The 14,943-nt window shown below is 37.8% G+C and overlaps 1 pseudogene; it reads left to right on the top strand.

Annotated features, from left to right (window-relative positions):
- The first annotated feature begins 1,826 nt into the window (after positions 1 to 1,826).
- On the top strand, positions 1,827 to 13,822 carry LOC102486883 (M-phase phosphoprotein 6 pseudogene; annotated as a pseudogene).
- The last annotated feature ends 1,121 nt before the right edge of the window (positions 13,823 to 14,943 follow it).

Raw genomic sequence — 14,943 nt, 5'->3', positions numbered from 1 at the left:
TCCGTGGTTTGAGACCTTAACCACAGTCCATCATGTGGAAATCCAGTACCTTAACCACCACACCCACTGCCAGCCCCCAAAGTCAAGCCATCCTAAGGGGGAAATCTTTCCTGTGGTTCTGAAATGATTCAGAGCTAAAAGTTGCAAAATGGGCTAAAAATGTTTTTATATCACTGACAGATATGTTCAAGATTTTGTCCTTATCACAAATAATCTTTTTAGAGGTTTTTGCTATAGGGCAAATGCACTCGCCAGAAAGACAGAGAGAGACAGAGAGACAGAAAGCGAGAAATCACCCTCCAGGGGTTACTCAGATAGCAAAAGGAAAAGTAGCCAGTTTCTAGCTCCTTAAGTCCTTATTGTACACACCAGAAAGTCTGATACTGAGAAGTAAGAGTATAGATGACTGCAAGACCAGCTGTGGGATTTGCTCTGGCTGAGGAACTAATTTCAGACTATTTTAGTGAGTTCGTGAACTGCAGCTCTTTTCTGGAGTGGGAGTATGGCAAGAAGCCCCACGCTCATTACAAGTGGAAGGCAATGAGAAATGTCTCATGATAGCTTCTGAGGGGAGCCAGGGAAGTGAGTAGGAGATGGTTTGGGTGCAGCATCTTACAGGCCTCCCTTCTTCTCACTTTACAGGAGTATTCCAAGGCATTCTACCAAAGCTCAGGTTAGATGTGATTCAAAACATTGTGTTGGTGGTGTGTATGGACACATGCTAGGTCTCCAGGGCACTTGGTAAAATAATTTTCCTACAAGTTACAGGAGTCACAAGAGCACCCAGCACAAAGTAATCACAAAATACGTATTTCTTTCAAGTGCACACAGAACATTTATAAAGATAGGTCATATTCTAATCAATAAAATAAGTCTCAATAAAATTACAAGGGTTAAAAATCACATGAAGTATGTTCTCCAAACATAAGAGAATTAAATTTAGACATCAATAAGAGAAAGAAATTTGGAAAAACTCCAAATATTTTTTAAATTACACAACACACTTTCTAAATCATCCATGAGTCAAAGAAGAAATCACAAAGGAAATCAGAAAATATTTTGACAATTAAAATAAAAGTACAAAATACCAAAATACATATGATTCGGCTAAAGCTATCCTTAAAAGTAAATTCTTAGCCTTAAGCACCTATATTATAAAAGAGAAAAGATTTCAAATCAATAGACTAAGCTTCTACTTAAGAAATTTGAAGAAGAAAAACAATCTAAATTCATACCAAGCATTAGGAAGGAAATAATAAAAGGTTTATAATAACACGTAGGTAATCAAGATCATGTGTTTTGGTACAAGGATGTGTCACACGCACACACATACACACACACACACACACACACACACACACATATATATATAACATGTAGATCAATAAAGTAGAATTAAAAGTCCAGAAACAAACCCTTACCTTTATAGCTGATTGATTTTTTCATAAAGTTACCAAGATATCCAATAAGAAGAAGATAGTCGTTTCATCAAAGAGTGCTATGACAAATGGATATCCACAAGGAAAAAAACATTGACCCTCACCTCACACCATAAACAAAAATTATCACAAACAGAATAAAATGTAAGAACTAGAATTATAAAACATCAGGAGCAAATCATAAGAGAAAAAACAGGGGCAGGAATAGGGTCGGCACTAAATAGCCTGAGAATCTTGTCTCTGAACTCTTCCCAGTATGGATTAACTAAACATCCAAACAGGCAGAGGACAAAGAGCAAAGCTATGCAGCGAGATATCAAGAACAGTATGGAGCCTGGCCATGCTTTGTGTTGCACTTCTGTTTCCTAGAATATAGAAGGATGCCAGGATATTTAAGAAGAGTTAAATAAGAACAGTCTGAACTCGAAAGTCATACGTGTGGCCTACATATGACACAAACTATGATTGCAAGTTAATGGACTACCATGCCAAAGAATATACCAGAAAGAAATCGTTGAAATATCTAACAGCAAAAACAAGAGGTGAGAATGCAACAATATTTAATAATAGTAACTTTTTCTGACATATTACTAAACATACATCATATGAGCAGAGTGCCTTCCCTCCTGAGGCTTACATTCATTCTGGAGGGATCTGACTATAATGGGTTAATGAGAAGTTCAGACTCTTCTGATTAGGATGAAATATTTAAAAATCAGAGTTAGGAAGTGCTTTAATTATTAACAATGATGTCATCCTAGAGTGTACCAAATTTCTTCTTGACTTTATGTTTTTCTCCATTTGAGAGTTTTGCAAAAGAAATCACTGGTCAGAGTTTGTCTGGCGTGGTAGGCTTAATAATGATGTTCCCTGGGGTCAGCAGATAGCGTGGTGATTAGGCACTGGATTCCCACATGGCCAACCATGATTTGAGTCCCAGACCTGGTGGCTTGAAAACCAGGCCAGGTGTGGAGGAAAATGAAGGTGAGAGTATTGCAGCGTGGCCATTTCCTAGGGAAGTGATTTCTCATTTTCCCTCTCTCTGTCTCTATCTCTTTCCAATGAGCATAGGTGCCCTATGGCAAAAAACCTAAAAACAAAAAAGAAAAAAAAGTAGTGTCCCCAAAATGTCTGTGTCCTAATCCCTGGAACAAATTTTAATTACTCCTTGACTAGTTAGCATTTCTGTATTAAAGACAATTATAATTTCATAAACATTGTTTCCTTAAGAGACTTCAAGCAGAACTGCTTCAATAGGTCCTGAAATTATCCTGCTACTCTTAAATTTATTTCTGCAAGGTTCATCTTGTTTTGCACAGCTTAACTGAAGTATAAAATTCCAAAATATAAGCTATATTACAGTTTCTACTAATGGTCCCATTTTTGCTGCCAGTAAATACAAATGTAATGATCATAGATTTGTCTTTTACCAAAACGCCTTTAAGCAATTTGCAATTTACACAGCTAAAATGAAAAAAAAAAAGAATTTATTTATTTATTTATTTTGCTTAAGGAAGATTGTAAAGCTAATTTCCTTAATGGCCTGTGACTCATGTAAACCACAGTTAACAAATTATACACATTCAAGTTGCAGAATTCTAGCAATTAGTTAGGTTTCCTAGTAGAATTTCAGAAAGAGAGGAAAAGTAGTCAATTACATTTTGGGCAGACACATTGTATCACAGTTTAAAGAAGATTTTGGTTTTGTTTTCACAAGACTTTACCTGTGCACAATGTTCAGGTCAGTTGTGTGAAACTGATGTATCAGAATATCAGAGTAACTGCCTGAGAAAAAGGAATGGGATAGTCTGGACCAGGGATAAGAGAAGAATTCCATTGTGTTTGACTTTCTTAGCTATCCTTAAACACCTTTCAGAAAATTTGAGTTGTAAGAGGACTGGCGTCAAGAATACATAAATGAAAACCAAGTGTAAGTTTCAAAAATACAAAGGAAAGAAGGGGAACCTAAAAGCCACACTCATTTGTTTACCACGTAACCATAGTACCTAGAACAATGCTGGACACATGTTAGATACTCGATATTTGTGAAACGAATGCATGCAAGAATGAATATGAAATTCTGAATATTTTTATGATAACTAAGGACATGTCTAAATAAATATTTTTCTGATAACTAATGACATGTCTAAATGGCACCAGACTCTCTTATTTATCACTCTAAACAAATATTTGAGATGTCAGGGCAGATAGGGCACTTTATCAAGCACAGAATATTTATTAAAAGATTTTCTTCTAAAGGCAATGCCTTCTCCAATGGAGCATACGGCAGTTTACTGTTTTTAGTAATGAAGTATTTTATGAAGGGATCTTCAAAAGTTTGATGAAAAATGCATATTAAAGAAAGTATGCATGTGTTTCAAACATTTTTACACTAACAACCTTGTTCGTTAATGTCTCATGAACTTTTCTGAAGCGCCCTCACGTTACAATTTGATATGTTTCATGACAACTGATTTTTTTCTGTTTTTGTTTGTATTTTATTTCTGAGAGATTTTTACTAGAGGGCACATGCGCTTGACAGAGAGACAGAAGGTGAGAAATCACTCCCCAGGGGGATGACTTCTCCTCCATTCTCCTCTTGGGATTTTGGGCATGCACACACAAGTGGCTGGCATGAATTTTAAGCTGCTGGGTCCAGGACTTGAACCACAGTCAACTACATGGGAGTCCAGTGACATAACCATTACACCATCTGATGGTCCCAACAATGGACCTTTTTTAAGGCTGACTATAGATTATAGACTGACTGGAGTAGAAGAAGAAAGCCCAGAGCATTTGTACCCAACAGTTGGTATCCTTGCAACAGAGACAGGTCAGCAGAAAGAGATGTAATTGCCTCCAACCAAACCTGAGGGTCTTCAAATTTTCATGGGAAATGAATATTATGAAAAGAAAACTATGCATGGATTTCATTTTTCTTGCACCAAAATAAACTCATACTTTAATTCCATTTTTCCATAAAGCTTTTGAAGTTCCCTCACACATCATGTAATGTTCTTCATCTAAAATGAGTTAAATTTTTTGATGAGCATTTAATATAAAAGGATAATATAGTAAATATATAAATGCATCTAAATTTATTTTATTTTAGTTTAGTTTTTTAGTTTTTGACAGAGGATATGTATACTCAGCAGAGAGAGACAGAGAGGAAAAGTGAGAAAGCACCTCCCCCCCCCTCCAAGAGGTATGGTCATGCAGCAATTCTATGTCCATTTCTCCTTTCAGGATTTTTTATGATTATATACAAGCACCGGGTCTGAGACTTGAACTGTGCAACTGGCCATGTCTCAGTGCCTTAACTACCATGCTACTGCTGGCCCCTTCTAAATTTTAACTATCAAATTTTCCATAAAAATCTTACCATCCTAATTGGTAAGAAATGGAAACCCACTAAAGTTTAAATTTGTATGTTTTGATTTCATCATTTTTAAGAGATAGCTTAAATTGACTGTTTTCTGTGTATCCGGTACTACGCTAACCACTTTACATGCCTTACTCAATCACAGAAAAATCTATTAAGTACATACTGTTATCCTTTCTTTACCAATGAGGCTTATAGAAGATAGGTAACTAGCCCAAGTACACATCATTAATAAGAGAGGAAGTCAGATTTCAAATATGGATCTCTCTGTCTCCAATATGTCATGTTTCAGTGGTTACTATGCTCTTTTTATTACACTGAGGCCTCAAGAGGAACCCACGTGGCTTTATATGTTCCCTCATCAGTCCAGGTGGCCTGCACCTGACCAGTGTCTGCCACTCTCCCAGCGAGACAAGATTCTTCAGCCACTTGTGACTGGTGAATGGGACCCATGCAAAGATCAACCTGGAGGTTCTGACTATTCTAACATAAATCAAGGATACATATAAATGTAAGTTTCTTGTGAAAAAATATTGAGCCATTTTCTCTCTTTTACAAATGTGTATCAGTCTATTAATACAATGCAGATGTTAAAAGGCAAGCCATCTTTTTTTTAAATTTTTATTTATTTATTTATTTATTTATTTATTTTAAAGAGGTTCTTGCTATAGGGTGCGTGTGCTCGCCAGACAGACAGAGAGAGACAGACAGAAAGCGAGAAATCATCCCCCAGGAAGGATGGCCATGTGGCAATCTCTTCTCCTCCATTCTCCTCTCGGGATCTTGGGCACGCACGCACACGCACCTGGCGTGAGTTTTAAGCCACCAGGTCCAGGACACGAACCACGGTTGACTACATAGGAGTTCAGCGACATAGCCATTACACTAACTGCTGGTCCCTATTTATTTATTTTTAATTTGACCCAGTGAGAGGGAAAGTGAGAAAGCAAGCCACCAGGTTTGAGACCTTAACCACAGTCCATCATGTGGAAATCCAGTACCTTAACCACCACACCCACTGCCAGCCCCCAAAGTCAAGCCATCCTAAGGGGGAAATCTTTCCTGTGGTTCTGAAATGATTCAGAGCTAAAAGTTGCAAAATGGGCTAAAAATGTTTTTATATCACTGACAGATATGTTCAAGATTTTGTCCTTATCACAAATAATCTTTTTAGAGGTTTTTGCTATAGGGCAAATGCACTCGCCAGAAAGACAGAGAGAGACAGAGAGACAGAAAGCGAGAAATCACCCTCCAGGGGGTATGGCCATGCCACAATCCCTTCTCCTCCATTCTCTTCTCGGGATATTGGACACATGCACATACGCACCCGGCGTGAGTTTAAGCCACAGGTCCGGGACTCGAACCATGGTCAACTACATGGGAGTCCAGTGATATAGCCATTACGCTAACTGCTGGTCCCTTATCACACATAATTTAATCAGACTATTTACTATGAGTTAGTTTACAAGTTTTTGGTTTTTGGTTTTTTGGTGTTTCTTTTTTAGAAATTTTTGAAAAATCACAAGATGGCAATACTATCCCCTACTTTCATAAGGGCCTTTGTACATTTTGATAAGATTTCAAGTTCCACTGACCTTTAGTCAATTTTATATTATCATCAAAGCCCATAGTAGCATTTTTAGAACTAATTTAAAAATCTGTCTTTTATTTGTGGGCAAAATGAGAAGTCACTTTTTATGTACTTTGTCCAACTGTTAGTTATGTAACTAACTCTGCAATTGGGGGAAAATATTTTGAAAACCCTTATTTCATTATTTATAGCAAGAAAGACAGATGGATAGAAGAGTTCTGGAGAGAGATTTAGACTATAAAAAGAAAAGGTGACATCAACAATAAAAGAGTGCACACATTTTATTGAGTTCCTACATTCTAGACAATTCTTTCTGGTCAGAAATACAGTTTTTGTTGTTTTTTTTTTTAAATTTGTTTTGTTTTGTTTTATGCCAGTCACCTTTTTAAATTGGGGCTCTTAATTAACATCTATTTATACACATTTCTTTTGCAGTAAACAATTCACTCTTCATTATAGTTAACTATCCTCTGCTAGAAAGACTTGTGTGTTTTTCAATCATGATGGAGGGGTATAAAATTTTCAAGACATTCGCCTGACAAGTCTGCCCCTTGCCTTTATAATTGTGTTCTTTATTCTTTTTTTTTTTTTTTTTTGGGGGGGTTTTTTTTTTTTTTTTTTTTTTTTTTGGAGAGGTTTTTTTTTTTTTTTTTTTTTTTGCTATAGGGTGCGTGCACTCAACCAGAGAGACAGAGAGACAGAAAGCGAGAAATCACCCTCCAGAGAGGATGGTCATATCGCATCCCCTTCTCCTCTATTCTCCTCTCAGGATCTTGGGCACGCACACGCACCCAGCGTGAGTTTAAGCCACCAGGTCTAGGACTCGAACCACAGTTAACTGCATGGGAGTGCAGTGACATAGCCATTACACTAACTGCCGGTCCCTGTTCTTTATCTTTAAGTATATTTACTTATTTCTTGAGGGAAGGAGAGAAAGAAAGAAGAAAGAAAAGAAAGACATAAAGAAATAAAGAAGAAAGAAAAGAAAGAAAGAAAGAAAGAAAGAAAGAAAGAAAGAAAGAAAGAAAGAAAGAAAGAAAGAAAAATAGGCACCTCAACAGGGCCTTCATGTGTGATCCACCCTCAGACTCAGCCAGCCTGGATCACAGGCACACGCAGGCACACCTGCCCTTTAGGGAGACCGAAGGATGCAAATCAACACCTCCCTTTAGGGGTCCGGCATTGCAGAACATTGCGTTACCACTGTGCCATTGCAGCTTGCCCAGTACACTCCTCTTGAAAAAACTCTTTCTGATTTTTGCGTACTTATTTGGTATTTATTTCTCTCGTATTTTGTGTTGAGTATTTTGTGTTGAATTTTAAAGAAGAGATGGCATAAAAAGTGGCCAGGAGTTCTGAGGAAGGACCTCAGTGTGGGCAGTAATTACATGGTGTCACCACATCGTGGATTTGTCTCTTAGTTTCATAGGTTCACGAATTCTACTCCACTCCCCTAATCCATGAAGTTTACAGGCCCAGTCAGAAACCATTTCACAATGACCAAACTTAACGTAATACTGATTAAGAAACCAAAATTTAAATATTTCTTTTTGTTTGTTTTCAGGGACTATTGTAAATATTAAGTAAGTTGTAAACTTCCATTAAGCTGGTCTTATACACTATTCCTATATACTATTCCCAACAACCATTTCTGATACAAACCTATAGGATACTTCATAGCTCAGTGACACTAGTTACTGGATTGTTTATTGAGTGTGTTTCTCTCTGCACAGTTACACAGATATGGCAATTTTCACCCTTTAACCTTTGCCCTCACCCCACTCCATTTTGCAGTAGTATGCAGCCTGCTACCCACTGGTGTAGAATTAGAAATTGCTACTAATTTCTTTACTTACATTGTCAATCCTGAGTATTGAGTCTAGTCACCTTTGTTGGTTCTGGTTGGTTCCCCAGTCTTCACAATCAATAGATGAACTGTTTTTTGAGGCAGCTATTGTACATGCTGCTATTATTGGCCACTATTCATTTTCCTTTTCCTGAGGCCCTCCTCCCATTACATAGGTAATTAGGTGCTCTGCCTGAGCCCAAGGAACTCACCGAGCAGATGCTCTTTTCCAAGAATCTGACTCTTAGGCAGAGGTGAACCCAAAAATATTAAAGTTTCAGTCTATTCCATTCCTGACTAATCTATCCCTGTTACATGATGATTGTTTCTGGTTTCCTAGTTACTAGAATAGCCAGGGTCTAGAGCCCAGTCTTCGAGTCTCTAGTTGATACTGAGAGCCTCCAATGTCATTCTTCCAAATTCTCTTTTTCATAAATTAGGGTCACTTTTTGTTTTTTTGCAACCAAAGAATTTTAAGTGATAGAGTGAATTGTTTCTATATATGCCAGTCTTGTCTATCTTGTATTGATTTTTTTTTTTTACTAGTTTCACCCTTCAAAAACACTCTGGAGGAAACAAAAGGGAAACAAATTGTTTTAGTCTGCTTTGTTGCTAATAACAGTAAATACCTGAGTCTAGGTAATTTAAGACTTATTCAGCTTGTGGTTTGGAGGTCCAAGTTCCAAAGTCCAGGGGTCAAATCTGGTGCAGGTCTTGTAGAGTCCTGAGGCATCACTCAGAAGGCCAGAGTAGAGCAGAGGAACTGCATCCATGGGTTTCTCTGTTCTGGTCGCATTCCTTCAAACCCACCAGAACTCAATCATAGGAGCCATATCACTTCCCAGAGTCCTGCCTCTTGACACCATGCAGGTGTTAAGATGCTTGTTAATATCTTCCCAACTAAATCTCAACACATCCATTTTTGGAGGACACAAACCACTGTACCAATCTATCTTTAACTTAGAACATGACACTGGATACACTGATGTCTGGGTCTGACACTGAGTGGTCTCTTGGTAAATAAGCTGGTCTCTAACTAACAGCTGTTTCATGAGAGAAAATTTTTCTGTTGCTAAGAATGAGGTGTAAACAGCAGTTACAGAGGCTGTTAAGTCTTCCTTCTGACCAAGTCTACTTCTTGAAGGGAAAAAAAGTAAAGATCATTCTAAAAAGAAAAGGCACAATTTAAAGTTTTAAAGATGTTGTCTATAAAGTATAATGTAGACTTCTTACCTTATTATTTATATTTTTCTAACATATATACCAATGTTCTTTTCTTTCCTTTTTTTAAGAGTTTTTGCTATAAGGCATGTGTTTTCCAGAAAGACAGAGACAGAGGGACAGAGAGTGAGAAATCACCCTCCAGGGGGGATGGCCATACCACAATCCCTTCTCCACCATTCTTCTTTTGGGATTTTGGGCATGCATACACACATTCCCAGTGTGAGTTTCAGGTTGCCAGATCTGGGACTCGAACCATGGTCGACTATGTGGAAGTTCAGCAACATAACCATTACATCATCTGCTGATCTCCTATACTAATGTTTCTATTGGGAGCAATACACATAAAAAAAAAATTGTTCTAAGTGTACCTAAATATGAAAAGTCATTTTTTTCTTAAAGCCTTCATTAATGGTTCTCAAATCATGTTTACATGTGTAGGTACTCATAGTTAAGCATAGATAATTGACCACATAAAAAATTGAATATTTGACCTATCAGATTTTGTAAGCATTTAAAAAACAACAACGTGAATCTGAGTATGTGTACTAACTTCTAGACTTTACCAGATAGCAGGATAGTTTTGTTGCTCTCTACACAGGTCTGAAAGATTAGAAAAAAATATTTCCATACAAGAATGTACTAACTAAGACAATAGTGATCTGTATTTGTGCTTAATACAGATATCATCTAGACAATGAGAAATAGAAAAAGTAGAATAAATAAGTAATGACTAAATGACTAAAACTTTTTAAAAAGGTTTTTACCATAGGGTGCATATACTAGCACGAGACAGAGATTCAATGAGAGGGAAAATGAAAGTCACCCCTTCACGGAAGATAGCCACATCACAGTCTCTTCTCCATTTTCCTCATGGGGTTTTGGACATGCACGCACACATACCTGGCATGATTTTTAAGCCACCATGTCCAGGACTTGAACCGTGGCTGGCTATGTTGGAGAGGATTTTGCTATAGGGTGAATGCACTTGCCAGAAAGACAGAGACAGACAGAGAGACAGAAAGTGAGAAATCACCCCCCGGGTGGATGGTCACACCACAATCCCTTCTCTTCCATTCTCCTCTCGGGATCTTGGGCACGCACACACATGGCCCTGCATGAGTTTAAGCCACCAGGTCCGGGACTTGAACCGCAGTCGGCCACATCTTTTTTTAAGAGTTTTTGCTATAAGGCATGTGTTTTCCAGAAAGACAGAGACAGAGGGACAGAGAGTGAGAAATCACCCTCCAGGGGGGATGGCCATACCACAATCCCTTCTCCACCATTCTTCTTTTGGGATTTTGGGCATGCATACACACATTCCCAGTGTGAGTTTCAGGTTGCCAGATCTGGGACTCGAACCATGGTCGACTATGTGGAAGTTCAGCAACATAACCATTACATCATCTGCTGATCTCCTATACTAATGTTTCTATTGGGAGCAATACACATAAAAAAAAAATTGTTCTAAGTGTACCTAAATATGAAAAGTCATTTTTTTCTTAAAGCCTTCATTAATGGTTCTCAAATCATGTTTACATGTGTAGGTACTCATAGTTAAGCATAGATAATTGACCACATAAAAAATTGAATATTTGACCTATCAGATTTTGTAAGCATTTAAAAAACAACAACGTGAATCTGAGTATGTGTACTAACTTCTAGACTTTACCAGATAGCAGGATAGTTTTGTTGCTCTCTACACAGGTCTGAAAGATTAGAAAAAAATATTTCCATACAAGAATGTACTAACTAAGACAATAGTGATCTGTATTTGTGCTTAATACAGATATCATCTAGACAATGAGAAATAGAAAAAGTAGAATAAATAAGTAATGACTAAATGACTAAAACTTTTTAAAAAGGTTTTTACCATAGGGTGCATATACTAGCACGAGACAGAGATTCAATGAGAGGGAAAATGAAAGTCACCCCTTCACGGAAGATAGCCACATCACAGTCTCTTCTCCATTTTCCTCATGGGGTTTTGGACATGCACGCACACATACCTGGCATGATTTTTAAGCCACCATGTCCAGGACTTGAACCGTGGCTGGCTATGTTGGAGAGGATTTTGCTATAGGGTGAATGCACTTGCCAGAAAGACAGAGACAGACAGAGAGACAGAAAGTGAGAAATCACCCCCCGGGTGGATGGTCACACCACAATCCCTTCTCTTCCATTCTCCTCTCGGGATCTTGGGCACGCACACACATGGCCCTGCATGAGTTTAAGCCACCAGGTCCGGGACTTGAACCGCAGTCGGCCACATGGGAGTCCAGTGACATAGCCATTACGTCAATCGCTGGTCCCAAGAAATAGCATTCTTGACCCACACCTAAATTTCAATTATGTTTCAAGCATTTTTACATTTTAGTAATAATTAGGAGCCTGATTCCCTAATCTGATTAGTTGGTAATTTGAGTTTATTCTTCTGGATTAAGGTTTCTAAGGAATCCTCGTCCAATTAAATCATTTAGCAAACCTCTAAGAACTAAATCTTAGATAAAGAGGACACAGTAATGCACAAGACATTAAAAATAACAGCTCTTGTGGTGCCTAAGTTTCTTGGGAAAACAAAATTTAAAAAAAGTAAGTCTAAAAAATGAGAAAGTGATAAACTTTATATAAAGAAAAAAGTTAAGGTAGAATGATAAGAGCGTATTCTAGTCTATCACATCACTAATAACGAAATACCTGAGGCTGAGTATAAGAGAACAGAGGTTTATGTAACTCATGGTTTGGGAAGCTGAGAAGTCCAAGAGCAGGTGCCAGAAGCTGGTGAGGTTCTTCTGGTAGGTGGCATCCCAGAGCAGCACATATATCAACAATTTGTATGAGTAGAGTATGTCTTTGTCCATGTGTTTCTGCCCTGGTCTCATTCTCTCTCCTTATAAAGCCACCAGTATTCAGGTGGGGGATGGGGCACTCTGACAACGGTATCCAATCCTGATCATCTCTCATGGGCTCCACTTCTTAATCTTGTAGTCAGATTACATTTATGCTCTCTTAATATCTTCTCCATGGTTCACCAAATTTTAATTCATGAATTTTGGAGGGACACAATCAAACCATACCTGAGAGTGAGATGGTAACTGCTTTAAATTGGGTAGTCAGGAAAGGTCCCAAGGACATAGTGTTTAAACCAAGTCCTGAGTGACAAGGAGTAGCCAGCCATGAAAGGATTAGGAGCAATAGCTGTCCAAGGAGAGGAAGAGTTCTGTAAAGGCCCTATGACAGAAACAAAGTAGCAAGCTTAAGAAACAAACAAACAAAAAAGACAACTGTTTATGTCATAGTGAACAAGGTGGAAAATGGTTTAAGATGAAGTCAGTGAGATAGCTAGAGATAATAATGGAAGCTTTGTAACCTCTGGTGAAGAGTTTAGATTTTACTCTAAATATTAAAGGATGCTAATCTAAGCAAGGAAGGGATTTGATTTGGTTTACACTTTAAAAGATCAGTCAGACCACTTTAGAGATGGTGGGGACATGAGAGGAAGCAGGGATATCTCTGTAAAGACCTTAGTAAACAATTTGGTAAACAGAGGATGGTGGCTGTGGCTAGGAGGAGCAGTGTTGACAGAGGGCAAGATAGAGATTGGAGGTATGTTTAGTGGAAGAGGCAACAGCCTGTGCTGAGGAAGTAAATGTGAATATGTGGGAAAGAGAGGCATTAAGGAAGACTCCTAGATTCTTGGCTTGAGTAGCTAGATGGTACTTTCACTGAAATGGGGATTGAGTAGAGGGGAAATGAATTTGGGAGTAGACACCAAGTCCCATTATAATCATTTCATGGTGTTACCTACTAGATAGTCATGTACGCCTATCAACCAGGCAGTTAAATATATGACTATGGACCAGGCTGGAAGCAATATGGCAGCCGAGCGCAAGACCAAGTTGTCCAAGAACTTGCTGTGCATGAAGTTCACGCAAAGGGGACTGGACTCAGAAACCAAGAAACAACTAGAAAAGGAAGAAAAGAAAATCATTAGCAAAGAACACTTGTATTTGGATTTGCCAGAGCTTAAAGAGAAAGTTTCATAATAGGAGAACAGAGTTTCTTGTTATATTCTCTATGGAAGAATGCCATCCAGAGGATTTGATCCTTAGGTTGAGAAATTAATGCTGCAGATGAATACCAAGAACAAAGAAGAAGACGTTGAAGATATAAGAGTGGAGCTTGATGTGTCAGACGAAGAAATGGCTAGAAGATATGAGACCTTGGTGGGGACAATTGGAAAAAAGTTTGCCAAGAAGAGAGACCGGGTTAATTATGAAGATGAAAATGGAGACATAAAACCAACTAAACCAAAAAAGATGTTCTTAAAACCCCAAGATTAAAATGGAAGCCATAAGACATGGCTCAAGGATGCCTTGTGAAAGTTAGCAGCTTATTTTGGAGTTCATCCTGATGGTGTCTCTAAAGTTATCAGTACTTTAATGTTTATTTGTAAAAAAAAAAAAAGTAAGACTTTGTAAGCATGCTGTTTTTGAAACACATGTGTGATGGATGTTATACAGCCTTTGCTGAATGGTAGTCATCAAGAGTGAGTTTTCAGCCCTTGGCCTTCAAGTGTACATAGATTCAGGGTTGCTTTCTAAAGATTTTTTTACCTCACTTTTTAAAAATACAATCATCGACCTTGAATAAACTCAGGTAAATTAATATCCATGTTTAAGTTGCCCTTATGTTTACATTTCACTTTAAATTGTTGATCATGTCAAGTCAATTCATGCATAGACTTTGGAATCAAATGTCATGTTATATGTAAATATATCAAGAACAAACCTGCTTCTCCAGCCTTATTATTTGCATGCAACCTGGTCATTGTCAGTTAATGGTAGTATGGTTTTCATTTAAAGCACTTACTTAATTAAAAAAAAAAAAACAACTTCTGTCATAAACTTCTGTTTTATATACTTTTTTCTATTATACTTTCAAAGAATAATTTTAGTCTAATTCAAAATGTAATTTTTATCCAAATAATAACTTTAAAAACCCAACCATCCATTTAGAATATGATCATGTATTCATTGAACCATAAGAAATACCTTTTATGGGTCAAAAACAATCATCAGTTTTTTATGATATAGACCAGTAGAATTTGCCACTGACAAGATTAGTTCCTAGTCTAAACATTATCGAAATACCAAGTACAGAAGCATATGGGATTAAGTGTGTGTAGTGTGCCTTTCTCTCTGGGCATAGTGGTTAAGGGGCTGGACTCCCATGTCTTTGACTGTGGTTCAACTCCTGGCAACTTGAAACTCATACCTGGTATGTGTGCGTGTGTGCATGCGTGTCCAAAATTCCAAGAGGAGAATGGAGAAGGGATTGCAGAGGTGATATCTGTGGGGTGATTTCTCACTTTTGATCTCTCTGTCTCTGTCTCTCTGGCAAGCACCGAAAATCTCTCTAAAAAAAAACGAGAAAGAAAGAAGGAAGGAAGGAAGGAAGGAAG

This window comes from Tupaia chinensis, unplaced genomic scaffold (genome assembly GCF_000334495.1).
Source record: "Tupaia chinensis unplaced genomic scaffold, TupChi_1.0 Scaffold000402_1, whole genome shotgun sequence".
Classification (NCBI taxonomy): Eukaryota; Metazoa; Chordata; class Mammalia; order Scandentia; family Tupaiidae; genus Tupaia; species Tupaia belangeri.
The sequence above is the reverse complement of the archived record's forward strand: the minus strand, read 5'-3'. Positions and strand labels throughout refer to the sequence as shown.